General features: G+C 42.0%; 1 protein-coding gene across 1 annotated transcript in view; it reads right to left on the reverse strand.

Annotated features, from left to right (window-relative positions):
• Positions 1 to 13,005, reverse strand: part of LOC103115605 (protein S100-A8) — a 253,840-nt gene that overhangs the window by 115,287 nt on the left and 125,548 nt on the right. The window lies entirely within an intron of this gene.

Below are 13,005 nucleotides of genomic sequence, written 5' to 3' on the forward strand. Positions count from 1 at the left end.
CATATCTAAAACTTTAGGGGAACAGTAGTGGATTGCAGTGGGGAGAGTGAAGATTCAGAACTCTGGTGGTGGGAATAGTGTGGATTCAAACCCCCATCAACATGTAATTCTGTACTATAAAATTATTTAAAAAAATAAAATAATAAATAATAAAACTAAAAGCAGAGCATGCACATTACCATTCACAAAGACCCAGGTTCAAGCCCCTAGCCCCCACCTACAGGGAATAAGTTTCATGAGTGGTGAAGCAATGTTGCAGGTGTCTCTCTTTCTCTTTTCCTCAAGATTTCTTTCTGCCTCTACCCAATAAATAAGTAGATAACATATTTTAAAATAACTAAATAAAAAATAAAAGATCCACAGTTAACTCTAAAAGAAGTATTCTACAGGCTGGGTGTAGAAAGTATAATGGTTATGCAAAGAAACTGTCATGCCTGAGGCACCATAGTCCCAGGTCCAATCCCACCCCCATTACCATAAGCCAGAACTGAGTAGTGTACTGGTAAAAATAAATACATAAATAAATAAATAGAAATATTTTAAAGTATTCTTTTTTAAATATTTATTATTCCCTTTTCTTGTCCTTGATGTTTTATTGTTGTAGTTACTATTGTTGTTATTGATGTCATCGTTGTTGGATAGGACAGAAAGAAATGGAGAGAGGAAGGGAAGACAGAGGGGGAGAGAAAAATAGATACCTGCAGACCTGCTTTACCGCCTGTGAAGCAACTCCTCTGCAGGTGAAGAGCCGGGAGTTCAAACCAGGATCCTTACACCACTCCTTGCGCTTTGTGCCACCTGTGCTTAACCCACTCTGCTACTGCCTAACTCCCTATTTTAAAGTATTCTATGTGTCAATCTGCAAAAGGAAAAATAGCATGCCAATCCACAAAGAAACGTCCCTAATATAATAATAATGATTCTTTTTAAACAATTCCAAGTTACAGTAGAAAACAAAGTTGTACACCCTTCATGTATTTGTTTTTAATTCTATTAATGATTTAGTAATGGTTTGCAAGATTATAAAACCACAGGGATATAGTTGCACACTGTCCCCACTCCCCACAGCATAGTTCTGGAAAAGTCTTAAAGACAGTTTGGCTATTCCTGTTTTTTTCCTTTTATCCAAGCACTTGTGTTTCAATTCTCTATATTCCACCTATAAGGGAAACCAAGAATAATTCTTATCATCTTCCAGCTAGTGATGTATGTTGAAACCAGCATAACCTCTGTCTGGAATGAAGCATCTGAAGAAGGCAAAACAAAGTGAGTATGTGTTCTTTAAAACAGAACTATGACTTACTATCAGCCAAGAAGAAAGGAGGGAAGGAGAGAAGGAGGGAAGGAAGGAAGGAAGGAAGGAAGGAAGGAAGGAAGGAAGGAAGGAAGGAAGGAAGGAAGGAAGGAGATTGAAAGTCCTGAAGCAAAATGCAAGAGCATCTCCAAGTTATGAAACAAGAAGTGGAGACATTTGAAGATGGAATTTTCAGCCCTGACCCTTACCGATCTAGATGTAAATCAGTGTTCCCAGCAACTGAAAAACCACACACAAAAATGCATTAATAGCTCAAGGACAACATTGCTGGAGATTGTTCCTTAAGATTACACTAGTTTTTTTGGGTTATTTTTAAGAAACATTTTTCTTCTTCATTTTTTCAAAAGTAATTAAATTTTCTTTATTTTAGCACAGTTCTGTTTACTTTTAAATAACATTTTATTAATTTTTATCTACAAATTCCACTAGAAAAATTAAAATGTCAAGTAAAAATGCTAAACTTGTTTTATTTCAATTGATGCCTTATAGCCTGTCTTTTAAAAAAATGTATTACATTGTTCTACTGGAGAGATGCAGAAGACATTCATGCCTAAGGTTCCAAGGTCCCAGATTCAATCCCTGGCATCACCATAAACCATAAATCTACAAATTCCACTAGAAAAATTAAAATGTCAAGTAAAAATGCTAAACTTGTTTTATTTCAATTGATGCCTTATAGCCTGTCTTTTAAAAAATGTATTACATTGTTCTACTGAGGATGCAGAAGACATTCATGCCTAAGGTTCCAAGATCCCAGATTCAATCCCTAGCATCACCATAAACCAGAGCTGAGCACAATGCTCTGGTAATAAAACAAATTATATATATCTTTAAGGGCAGAGAGAAAAGTTCCCTTTCACCCTCTGGGTTCCCTTGAACTAATCAGGTAGCCATATTAACATCAATAGTAGGAAAAAAAATCAAATTCAACTACATCCATATGGAGACTCTACAGAGATGTAGATTCTAAAGCCAATGGGCTAAACAAAAGTATTATATTCTGAGCTAAAGAATGGAATTAGGCATCTATGACCTCAAGGAAAGAGGAAAGAGGTCAGAGGACAGAGGAGGGGATGCACCTGATGAGAAGGTGACTCATAACAAAAGCTCAGATGCTGTGTAAATAGATGATTGGCCAACATATAGATAGGTTTCTTTGTTGATTTCTAACAACCTGCAGAGGAAGTTCAAAGAAGGAGATTGATCCCCAGCATCACACATACCAGAGTAATGATCTGGCTCTCTCTCATAAATAAACAAATAAATACTTCCAGTAAAAATTCTAGTTTGGGCTGGTGCTCCCAGTTTTCATTCTTCTAGGTAGTTAAGGGAGTGATGACTTTTCCCATAATGTGGGGCTACTTGTAAGCTTGACAGAGCTTAGGGAGAACTCCCCATCCTTGGATGAAGGTCTGAGAAGGTACCCTCTTGTGAGTCTCTCTCAACCGAGGTGAGCAAAGGGGAGAAACTCAGACTTAGTTCTTTCCTTCTTGACTCTCAGGCCCACGAAACCTCACTGCCTCTCTTCGTTACTGCAGGCCACATAGCCGCCTACTTTAAGATTCACTTACTCAAAGTTCACAGAGGAGAACACACCTTATCACACACTCCTAGCAGTGCCCTTTGATGTCCTTAATTTGCTTATCTTCTCTCTATCTTGCCTTAACTGGTTCAACCCCTATTCTCCCCTCAAATGCCTTTGGGTAATTAAATGCCTGCATCAGGAGACTAATTATCTTGACCTTTATGTGTCTGCATCAATTCTTGTCATAACAGCCCCCTACCATAGGAGCAAGCTGACCTTTAAGAAACCTGTAATTTCTGACATATTTGAATAATGTTCTTTGTTTGGTTTTCTACTTAAACTTTGCCCACCTACTAATAAACGAGATCTGAGATCTGAGCACGCTGCAGTCTCCTCGGTGTCTTTACTTCGTGTTGTCCCTTACGAGAGCAAGAAAGAACCGGTCTGTTACCTTTCTCCTGGAGACCACCCCGCCAGAAAGCCGACACCATAAGCCTACATGGCCTCGGTTGACCTCAACATGAAATAATTCACATGCCAAAGTGACACCTCTTGGGAAGGCCTGTTCTGAGTACCTTGAGGGGAAGGAGGGAGAACCTATCCTTCAACTCCAGTAGCCTTTCTTACTTACTTACTTACTTCTTTCCTTTCTTTCTTTCCTTCCTTCCTTCTTTTTTCTCTTTCTTTCATTTTTAAGATTTATTTATTAATGAGAGAACTTGTTCACTCTGGCACATGCAAAGATTGAATTTGAGACCTCATACTTGATAATCTAACACTTTTTCCACTATACCACCTCCCAGCTGCTTTTTGTCTTTATTATTTTTTAAATAATTTATTGGTATCTTTTTTTTACATGGACACAGAGAAGACACAGAGGCAGAGAGAATGAAAGAAACCACAACATCAAATCTTTCTTCATTGCAGTGGAGGCTGAGCTCAAAGCTGGTTTGTGCACATGGCAAAGCACTGCACTACCCAACAGAACTATTTCAACAGCCCTATTTTTTTATTTGGGAGATTAATGGCTTATGTTAGCGAGCATGAATCAGACCACCATCCACTGCAAGGAAGCAAAGATGTTTATTGACGAATTGCAATCCGGGCCGAGATGGAGACTGGCAGCAGTCTACCAAGCTCGACCCTGAACAAGGCTCAAACCACACAATTTATAGGAATTCAGACTACACTCAGGGAGGGGGAACACATCACCTTGTCAACTTACATCCAATAACAGGCTATAGCAAACACAAAATCCAATCATTTCAAACTTAGCAAAAAGCGGGGTCCATACAAAGCAAAGTGCGGGCAAATTTCAAACCTTACAAAACTAGACAACCAATAAGACTTGACCAGGTATTAGGTCCTCACATCCCCCTACCATCATACCAGGCCATCTGGTGACCAGTATACTGCTGGGGCTGTGCAAAGGTCCTGATAAGGCTTGTCCCCATGCAGGGTCCTTTGAACAACTTACAAGACAATGGGTGGCCTTCACTGATTAGGTCCTGTTTATTCAAGGGGGAAGGGGAAAGGAATTTTCCACCTCATACTACAAGCAACTCATACTAAAAGCACTTAACAAACAACTGCATAAAAAGGGAATTTCAAGGCTACTGCCTTTTACAGCTTACAGTAAATACAGTTGTTGATACATGAGTAAAATTTCTCAATTTTTGTGGTCCTGGAGGTGGTGCAGTGGCTAAGGCACTAGTTTCTCAAGCATGAGGTCCTGAGTTCAATCCCTGGCAGCACATGTACCAGAGAGATGTCTGGTTCTTTCCCTCTCTCCTTCTTTCTCATTAATAAATTTTTTTTAATCTGTTTAAAAAAAATTTCTCAATTTTCTGCAAAATACTCTGACCCACAACCTAGGTCTTCCTCCACCATCAGCCAGGACCTGAAAGACCCCACATCCCCCACACACACCAGAATCCTTTACTTTGGTGCAATAAACCAGCCCTACTATTTTTTAATTTACATATTTGGAGAGAATAGACCAGAGAACTTCTCAACTCCAGCAGAAACTAGTGCCAGGGATTGGGGCCCTGAGGCAGGCAAATCTAGTACTCTACCCCTGTGCTCTCTCCCTGGCCCAGCTTCAGTGCTTTTAAGTCTATTTGCTGTCTTTGTTCATATCATTTTAATCAAAATAAGATCCACACATGGAGACAAGCTGAGTTGTACATTCTTTCCTCCTCCCTCCCCTCCAACATTCCCTGCAGCTGTCTTTCACTGGTTCTACTTTCCATAACTGAGGCCGTTACTGTTTCCTTACTGTTTGACCATTCCCCTCTGCCTGGCTGTGGTTTTAACAAAACAGTCATTGGGTTTTTCTTTCTTTCTTTCTTTTTTTCTTTCTTTCTTTCTTTCTTTCTTTCTTTCTTTCTTTCTTTCTTTTTTTCTAACCACAACACTGCTTAGCTGGGGATTGAACCTGGGACTTCAGAGCCTCAGGCATCAAAGTCTTTTGCATAAACCATATGCTGTCTCCACAGTCTCCCCGCCACCCCTAACCCCTGCTATTGGGTTTTAAAATGAAAAAAAAAAAAAAAAAAAACCAGGTAGAACATATGATGAAACCTCTGACTAAACTTCCTGGCCCCCTCCCTGTAGTCAACCACATAACCCTTGCCCCTCTGCCTGGTTGCCTCAGACCTAAGCTTGGTGGCTTCAGTCTTCTCCTCCTTGGAAGCTCTATCACCTCCAACAAGTGGCTTTCTCCCAATCAATTGCTCTTTGGCTCTTAGATGCCCATACCCCTGACCTTTGAGGAATAAATATTTAGTTCATAAGTATTTAGTATGCTATTTATGTTTTCCTATTACTTTATATTATTTTCATTTTATGATAAAGTCAAAAAGAAATTGAGAGAGAAGGGGAAGAGGGAGAGAGAACCCTGCAGCACTTTTTCATTATTCATGAAGCTTCCCCTCCTGCATGTAGGCACTGGGGGATTGAACCCAGATCATTGTGTATAGTAATGTGTGTACTCAACTGGGCCCCAAAAAAGCCTACAGCATCTGATATTCCCAGGCAGTCTCCCATCCAAGTACTAGTCAGACCCAACCCTGCTTAGGCCCCGAGATCTGGAGTGTTCAGGGTGGTATGGCCAGTGGCTGCTGATTATTTTCTATATTAATTGCTGTCATTTATTGTAACTGTGCTAAGTATTGTAAATACATCATTCACTAAATAGGCTGGGGGATCTACCTGCAAATACCCATATCCAGCAGAGACACAGTAACAGAAGCCAGAACTCCACCTTCTGCACCCCAAAAAGAATTTTGCTCCATACTCCCAGAGAGGGAGAAATGATTTTATCCCCAGAGGGGAAGAAATGATAAGGGGAGATGACCAGAGAGCTCTGAACTCCAACTCCATCAGGACCAGTAGAGAGAAGAGGAAAAGAGAAAGGACATTCAGAAATAGTAGTAGGTGTGGGTATGACTTGGAAGAGAAGAAAGGGAAGGACCATAGGGGAAAAATGGGCATATATATATATATATATAGAGAGAGAGAGAGAGAGAGAGAAATAATAGTCAACCCATATCTGCAACCTTGAGAGAACTACAGTAGCTCACTCCACTGGAGGGAATGAGGATTCAGAACTCAGGTGGTGGGGACAGTGCAGAATTATACCCCTGTTATCTCATAATTTTATAAATCAGTATTAAGTCACTAATACATTTTTTAAAGTAAATACATCATTCTCATAAATTCTTACAACTTCCTTAGTAGGGAGGTGTTGGATAGTATGCCAGCTCCCCCCGGCTTAAACACCAGTATGTCTGTATGAGATTAGTTTGATCCCATTCAAATCTGCGGTCTATTTACATAAATCACTTTTACATTTACATAAAGCACCACCTTCCCTCCAGGGCATTGGTGGTTCAGTGGTAGAATTCTCACCTGCTCCACCCCCTCTCCTTGTCACTGATCTTCCACCAGTCACTTTTCCCTCCACCCTCTCTATGTCACATCCTGTTTCCACCCTACTTGGAGAGTATAAATACAGCTGCTCTTCTGATTAAAGACACTTGGAAATTGCTTTCCGGCTCCAAGAGTTCCAGAGTGTATCTCCTGCGAAGTTAGTGCTGCACGAGTTCCTGATCCCTCTCCCACGCAGCAGCCTAGATCGGCTCCAGTTGAGTTCTCTCCAACCCAGAAAACACTAGCTCGGGAAGAAGCACCCTCAGGCTATCCCAGCGGGGAGGTATGGTATCTCCACCTAAAAATAATAAAACCAACTCAGTTACATCTCAGTTGAAAATGGAGGCAGCACAGGTGAGCAATGGAGTACAACACAGGTGACTCCTTGCTCAAAGTCACTCCTCTAACAGTGGACAGTGAAGAGTTCATCTGGATTCTGCCTTAGACCAACAGCTGGGATCTAACCACTGTCCCCTACTTCCTCCCTGCCACCTAGCATGATTTGGGACACTGCTGAGGGAAGGGCACACACTTGGAGACAGAAAAACCAGTGGTTGGTTGGGGTCAGATAGGAAGTACTGGTGGAGTCCTTATTACATGAGGCATAGGCTTCAATTCTCAGCACCACAAATGACCAAGAGGAGCTCTGATCTTCCCCTAATAAAAAAAAAAAAATTAAGAAAGGGAAGCAGAGGAAATAGCATCAGACATCTCAGGTTCAATCCTCAGCATCACCATAAACCAGAACTGAGCAGTGTTCTGGCAAGAAGGAGGAGAAGGAGAATGATAAAAAAGGAAAGAAGAGGGAGTAGAAAAGAGGAGAGGAAAAGAGGGGAGAGGAAAGGATGGGAGGACTAGGGAGGGAAGGGGAAGGAGAAGGGAATAAGAGGAAGGGGAAGGGAGTTGCCCAATGGCACAACTGGTAAAGCATACATGTTACCATGCACAAGGATCCAGATTCAGGACCTGCTAGTGGGGAGAGCTTCACAAGTGGTAGAGCAGTGCCACAGGTGTCTCTCTTTCTCTCCCTTTCTCTCTCCCTACTTCTATCTCTATCATAATTTAAAGTTAATTAATTACAGGGCCTGGTGGTGGTGCACTAGGTTAAGCATACACATTACCATGTACAAGGACTCAGGTTTGAACCCTCAGTCCCCACCTGCAGATAGGTGTTTCTCTGTCTCTCTTCCTCTCTATCTCTCCCTTTCCTCTCAAAAAAAAACCTGTCCTATCAAATTAAAAAATTAATTAATAAATTAAAAAAGGAAAGTCAACTCCCACCACCATAAGAGTGCACCTGCACAGGGGAAGTCTCACTAGTAGTGGAGCAGTGCACTGGTGTCTTTCCTCCTTCTCTCTGTCTCTCTCCCTCTGTCTTTTGCCCTCTAACTGAAAGGGGGGAAAGTGCCAGGAGTGTAGGAATGCAGGTACTAAATGTTAGTGAAATCCTGGTGGGTGAAAGAAAAAGGGGGGGGGAGGGAGGGAAAGAGAGAGAGAGAGAGGGAAAGAAGGAAGCAAGGAAGGAAGGATAAAGAAAGCTGTTGTTGAGAGTTGGCCAAGGAACCAATAGCACAGCTAACTGTTTCTTTTTTATTTTTAATCTTTATTCATTGATTTTGAATTGAGACAGAGAGAAATTGTGAGGGGAGGGGATATAGTGTGGAAGAGAAACAGAGAGACACCTGCAGACCTGCTTCACCACTTGTGAAGCTTTCCCCCTGCAGGTGGGGGCCAGGGACTTGAACCCGGATCCTTGTGCACTGTAATGTGCGTGCTTAACCAGGTGCACCACCACCTGGCCCCTGCGAACTGTTTCCTAGAGCCCAAGTCTTACATGATGTGCTGAGTCTGGCAGCATGGCAGTAAATAAGGGAGACCCCCTCCTCTGCTTGATGGGGCAGGAGACATGGGGTTGGGTAAAGTGTATCTGAAACTAGAGCCAAATACCACAATGGTTCCAGAAGAACTATAGCAGTCTGTGGGAAGAACCTTGTAAAGAGCTCAGGGGAAACATTGGGACACAACCAGACCAGGGTTACCTTACCCAATAGAGAGAGTGCTTTACTGTGTGCAAGGCTCTGGGTTCAATCACCTGGCATCATATAAAAGTATCTTGCATAAAGGTGTCATAGTGTCTCTCCTTCTCTATCCTATTTTTAAGATTATTTATTTATTTATTGACTAGAGACAGGGAGAAATGGAGAGAGAAGGGGAAAGAGAAGGAAAGAGTGACACCTGTAGCACTGCTTCACTGCCCATAAAGCTCCTCTCTGCAGGTTGGGGCCTGGGACTTGAACCCAGGTCCATGTACATTGATTATAATATATGCACCCTACCAGGTATACCAGTATGTAGCTCCTTAACTTGTTTTGTTTTGTTTTTTGTTTTGTTTTGTTTTTTGTTTTGTTTTGTTTAACAGAGGATGAGATAGAAAGAGAAGGAGAGAGAACTACAGCACTATTCTCCCAGCCATGAAGCTTCATGATTTTACTGTTGTTGGTGGACTCTTTAAAAAAAATAAAATTTTTTTAGAGAGAAAGAGACTCCATAAAGCGGTGATGATAGGGAATGCCCCAGTCTCTGAAGGGAGGCTGGGGGTATTCTGTCCTGCCGCTCAAGGAAGACTGGTCCTGAAATGAGTGCAGCCTGCAATGTTTCCAGCTGTGACCATCAAGCTGCAAGCTCAGACCAACAGGGACTCAGAGGTCACACAGGCTCTGGTGATATGCAGGCCCTGGGTCAGATGGATGGAGGTAAATAGTTAATTGTATCCACAGAACTTTTTTCTAGAATAGGAGCTACTTTTTTCTCTAATCCAACCTTCTAGCCCTTTTCTCTACTCTGACACCATTTTCTCAGACAATATTTTTATCCAACTTCATCCTAGTTATCAAATTCAAGCAAAATCTACCATAGTCATGGGCCCCTAGAAACATGCCTAAAATGGACTTCCTAGCTTTCTTCCACAATAAGATCCCTAATCTCATCTGCTCTCTTCCTACTTTTAGGTTCCTGTTCATTAAACATTTTGTCTACTTTATGTCCTGCCAACTTCTAGCCACCAAGTTGCAGGTGCTATCAAGATTCCACCCTGACTTCTCTGGGCACATGACCTCACCAATGTGTCCTGGAACTTCCCCTCTTCAGAGCTGTATCCAACTAGGGAAAGACAGAAACAGGCTGGCAGACTCCCCGAATAGGCCCCAGCTGATGGGGTGGCCTGACGGTGACTAAAGAGTCATCGTTAAAGTATGCCAGTCTCTTGCCCTTATTCAGCTTTTGCAGTCCTTGCTTGGGAGTGAGTGAGGGAAGTATAATAGGAAATAGGTGCGGATGGTAGCTAAGTAGACACTATTTCATTATGAACTTCAAAACTCACTGCAGACTATTGTGTACTTTTGCTTTCAGGTATATATTCCACCTTCTGCATCCCACAATGGCCTTGGGTCCATACTCCCAGAGGGTTAAAGAATAGGAAAACTATCAGGGGAGAGGATGGGATATGGAGTTCTGATGGTGGGAATTGTGTGGAGTTGCACCCCTCTTATCCTACGGTTTTGTCATGTTTCCTTTTTATAAATAAATTAAAATTAAAAAAAAAACAGGCTGGCAGTATTGATTGACCTGCCAAAGCCCAAATCCAGTGAGAAGCTATTACAGATGCCAGAACTCCTACCTTCTGCACCCCAAAAACAACCTTGATCCATACTCCCAGTGGGAGAGAAGTGATAGGAAGAGGATAAGAGGGCTCTGAACTCTAGCTTCATCAGGCAGGACCCGCAGAGAGAAGAAGGAAAAGGAACATTTGTATATAGTAATGGTGTCATGAGTGGCATGGAGGGGAAGAGAGGACAAGACCTGGAAGAAAAAGGGGGGAATTATGTACAAATCTAGACAACTAGTTGTAGAGATGATCATTAACCCATGTCGGCAACCTTGGGAGAATCATGGTGGTTTGCAATGGTGGGATGGGGATTTCAGAACTCTGGTGGTGGGAATAATGTGGAAATATACCCCTGTTGACATATAATTTTGTAAATCAATATTAAATAACTAATAAAAATAATAATAAATAAGTAATAAAAATTAAAAATAATAAGATAGAGAAAGAGAACTGTATGGTGGCCCTCCCAGTAGAATGCAATGATAAAAGCCCCTAAGGAGCTCTTGTAGTCAAAACCATTGGCTGCTATCAGACTGGCAAAACCTTTTCCCAAATGATGGCACTAAAAACTGGAGAATGCTGAGAAAGCCTGCTGTGAAACTACAGTCAGGAAATATGAATTGCCATTACTATAATGAAAAGGAAGCAACATCACTGTTTCTATCAAAAATGCACACGCCATTCCACTCTGCAGTCTCACTCCTGAGATTCTGCTCTGCCGAAATGAAAGGATCAACCTTTTTTTTTCTTCTTTTCTTTTTTTTTTATTTATATAAGAAAGGAGACATTAACAAAACCGTAGGATAGGAGGGTTACAACTCCACACAACTCCCACCACCTGATCTCCATATCCCATCCCATCCCCAATAGCTTTCCCATTCTCTATCACTCTGGGAGTATGAACCCAGGGTCATTATGGGTTGCAGAAGGTGGAAGGTCTGACTTCTGTAATTGCTTCCCTGCTGAACATGGGCGTTGACTGGTCGGTCCATACTCCCAGTCTGCCTCTCTCTTTCCCTAGTAGGGTGGGTCTCTGGGGAAACAGGGCTCCAGGACACATTGGTGGGGTTGTCAGTCCAAGGAAGTCTGGTCGGCATCATGCTAGCATCCAGAACCTGGTGGCTGAAAAGAGAGTTAACATACAAAGCCAAACAAATTGTTGAACAATCATGGACCTAAAGACTGAATAGTGCCAATGAAGTGTTGGGAAGTACTCACTGAAAACTTTTATGTACTTCTGCTTTCAGGTATCTATTTTTCCCTGGTTTATGGACACTTGTGAACATATGCTCTATCTCAGGGGACCTGGTCTATATCTAGGTTTGGGGACTTTATTGGGGAGTGGACCACCTGGAATGGAATTAGAGAATACTATGAAAGGAAAGGTCTCACCCGAGTAATGAAGCTGAAGTGTTGTCATTCCACACCTGCAGTCTCTGGACATAGTCTGAAGTGAAGCATGCTGGGGTGGCACTCGTTGCATTGATTAGGTTGCAATCCATGGATGCAATATTATTTGATATGAATTGAGAGAAGCATGCAGGACAGTGGGCCCCACCCTAAGGTTCCAGGACTGGGGGAAATATAAGCTCTATAGTGGAAATGTGAGGTTCCTGCTGTCTTAGGGTTCAAGAAGACAATGGATAGTTATTGTTATCATCACATTATTTGGTAATTGGGTTAACTTTGAAAGTCCCTTTGTTAGGGTTTGCTGTATAACACCCAGAATCTTGTATATAGCTGTGCCACTGGTTGCTTCTGTTCTACCTGGTCTAGGCTTTTGAGAGAGTCAGCATATCAAAGACTCAGCCTGTGTATTAAAAAGACTCAGGTATTTTAAAAAGCTTGAAACATACGATCAATTTTTCCCCTCTCATATTAATTAAATAGTGGTTTATATGACTACATTTTAATAGGAGTGTACATAAGCACCATTCCCACCACCAAAAGACTGTGTCCCATCCCAGCAATCCACCCCCTCCCCCACCTCCACCCCGGGAAGACGAATGTCCACCCTCCCCCTCACCACAGGGTTTTTACTTTGGTGCCCTACTCTCGATTTAGTCAGATCCTGTTTTAGTTTCCCTTTCTTTTCTTCTTTCTCAACTTATGTTGATGAGTGGGATCATCCCATACTCATCTTTATCTTTCTGACTTAGCTCACTTAACATAATTCCTTCTAGCTCTGTCCAAGATGGGTCAGATAAGGTGGGTTCATTGTTCTTAATAGCTGCACAGTATTCCATTGTGTATATATACCACAGCTTTCTCAGCCCTTCATCTGTTGTTGGGCACCTGGGTTGCTTCCAGGTTTTAGCTATTATGAATTGTGCTGCTATGAACATAGGTGTACACATATATTTTTGATTGGGCATTATGGAATCCTTGTGGTATATCCCCAGGAGAGGAATTACTGGGTCATATGGAAGGTCTATGTCTAGCCTTGTGAGAGTTCTCCAGACTGCTCTCCAGAAACATCCCACAATGGCCTTGTGTCCATACTCCCAGAGGGATAAAGAATAGGAAAGCTACCAGGGGAGGGGATGGGATATGGAGTTCTGGTGGAGG

This window comes from Erinaceus europaeus, chromosome 11, assembly GCF_950295315.1.
Source record: "Erinaceus europaeus chromosome 11, mEriEur2.1, whole genome shotgun sequence".
Classification (NCBI taxonomy): domain Eukaryota; kingdom Metazoa; phylum Chordata; class Mammalia; order Eulipotyphla; family Erinaceidae; genus Erinaceus; species Erinaceus europaeus.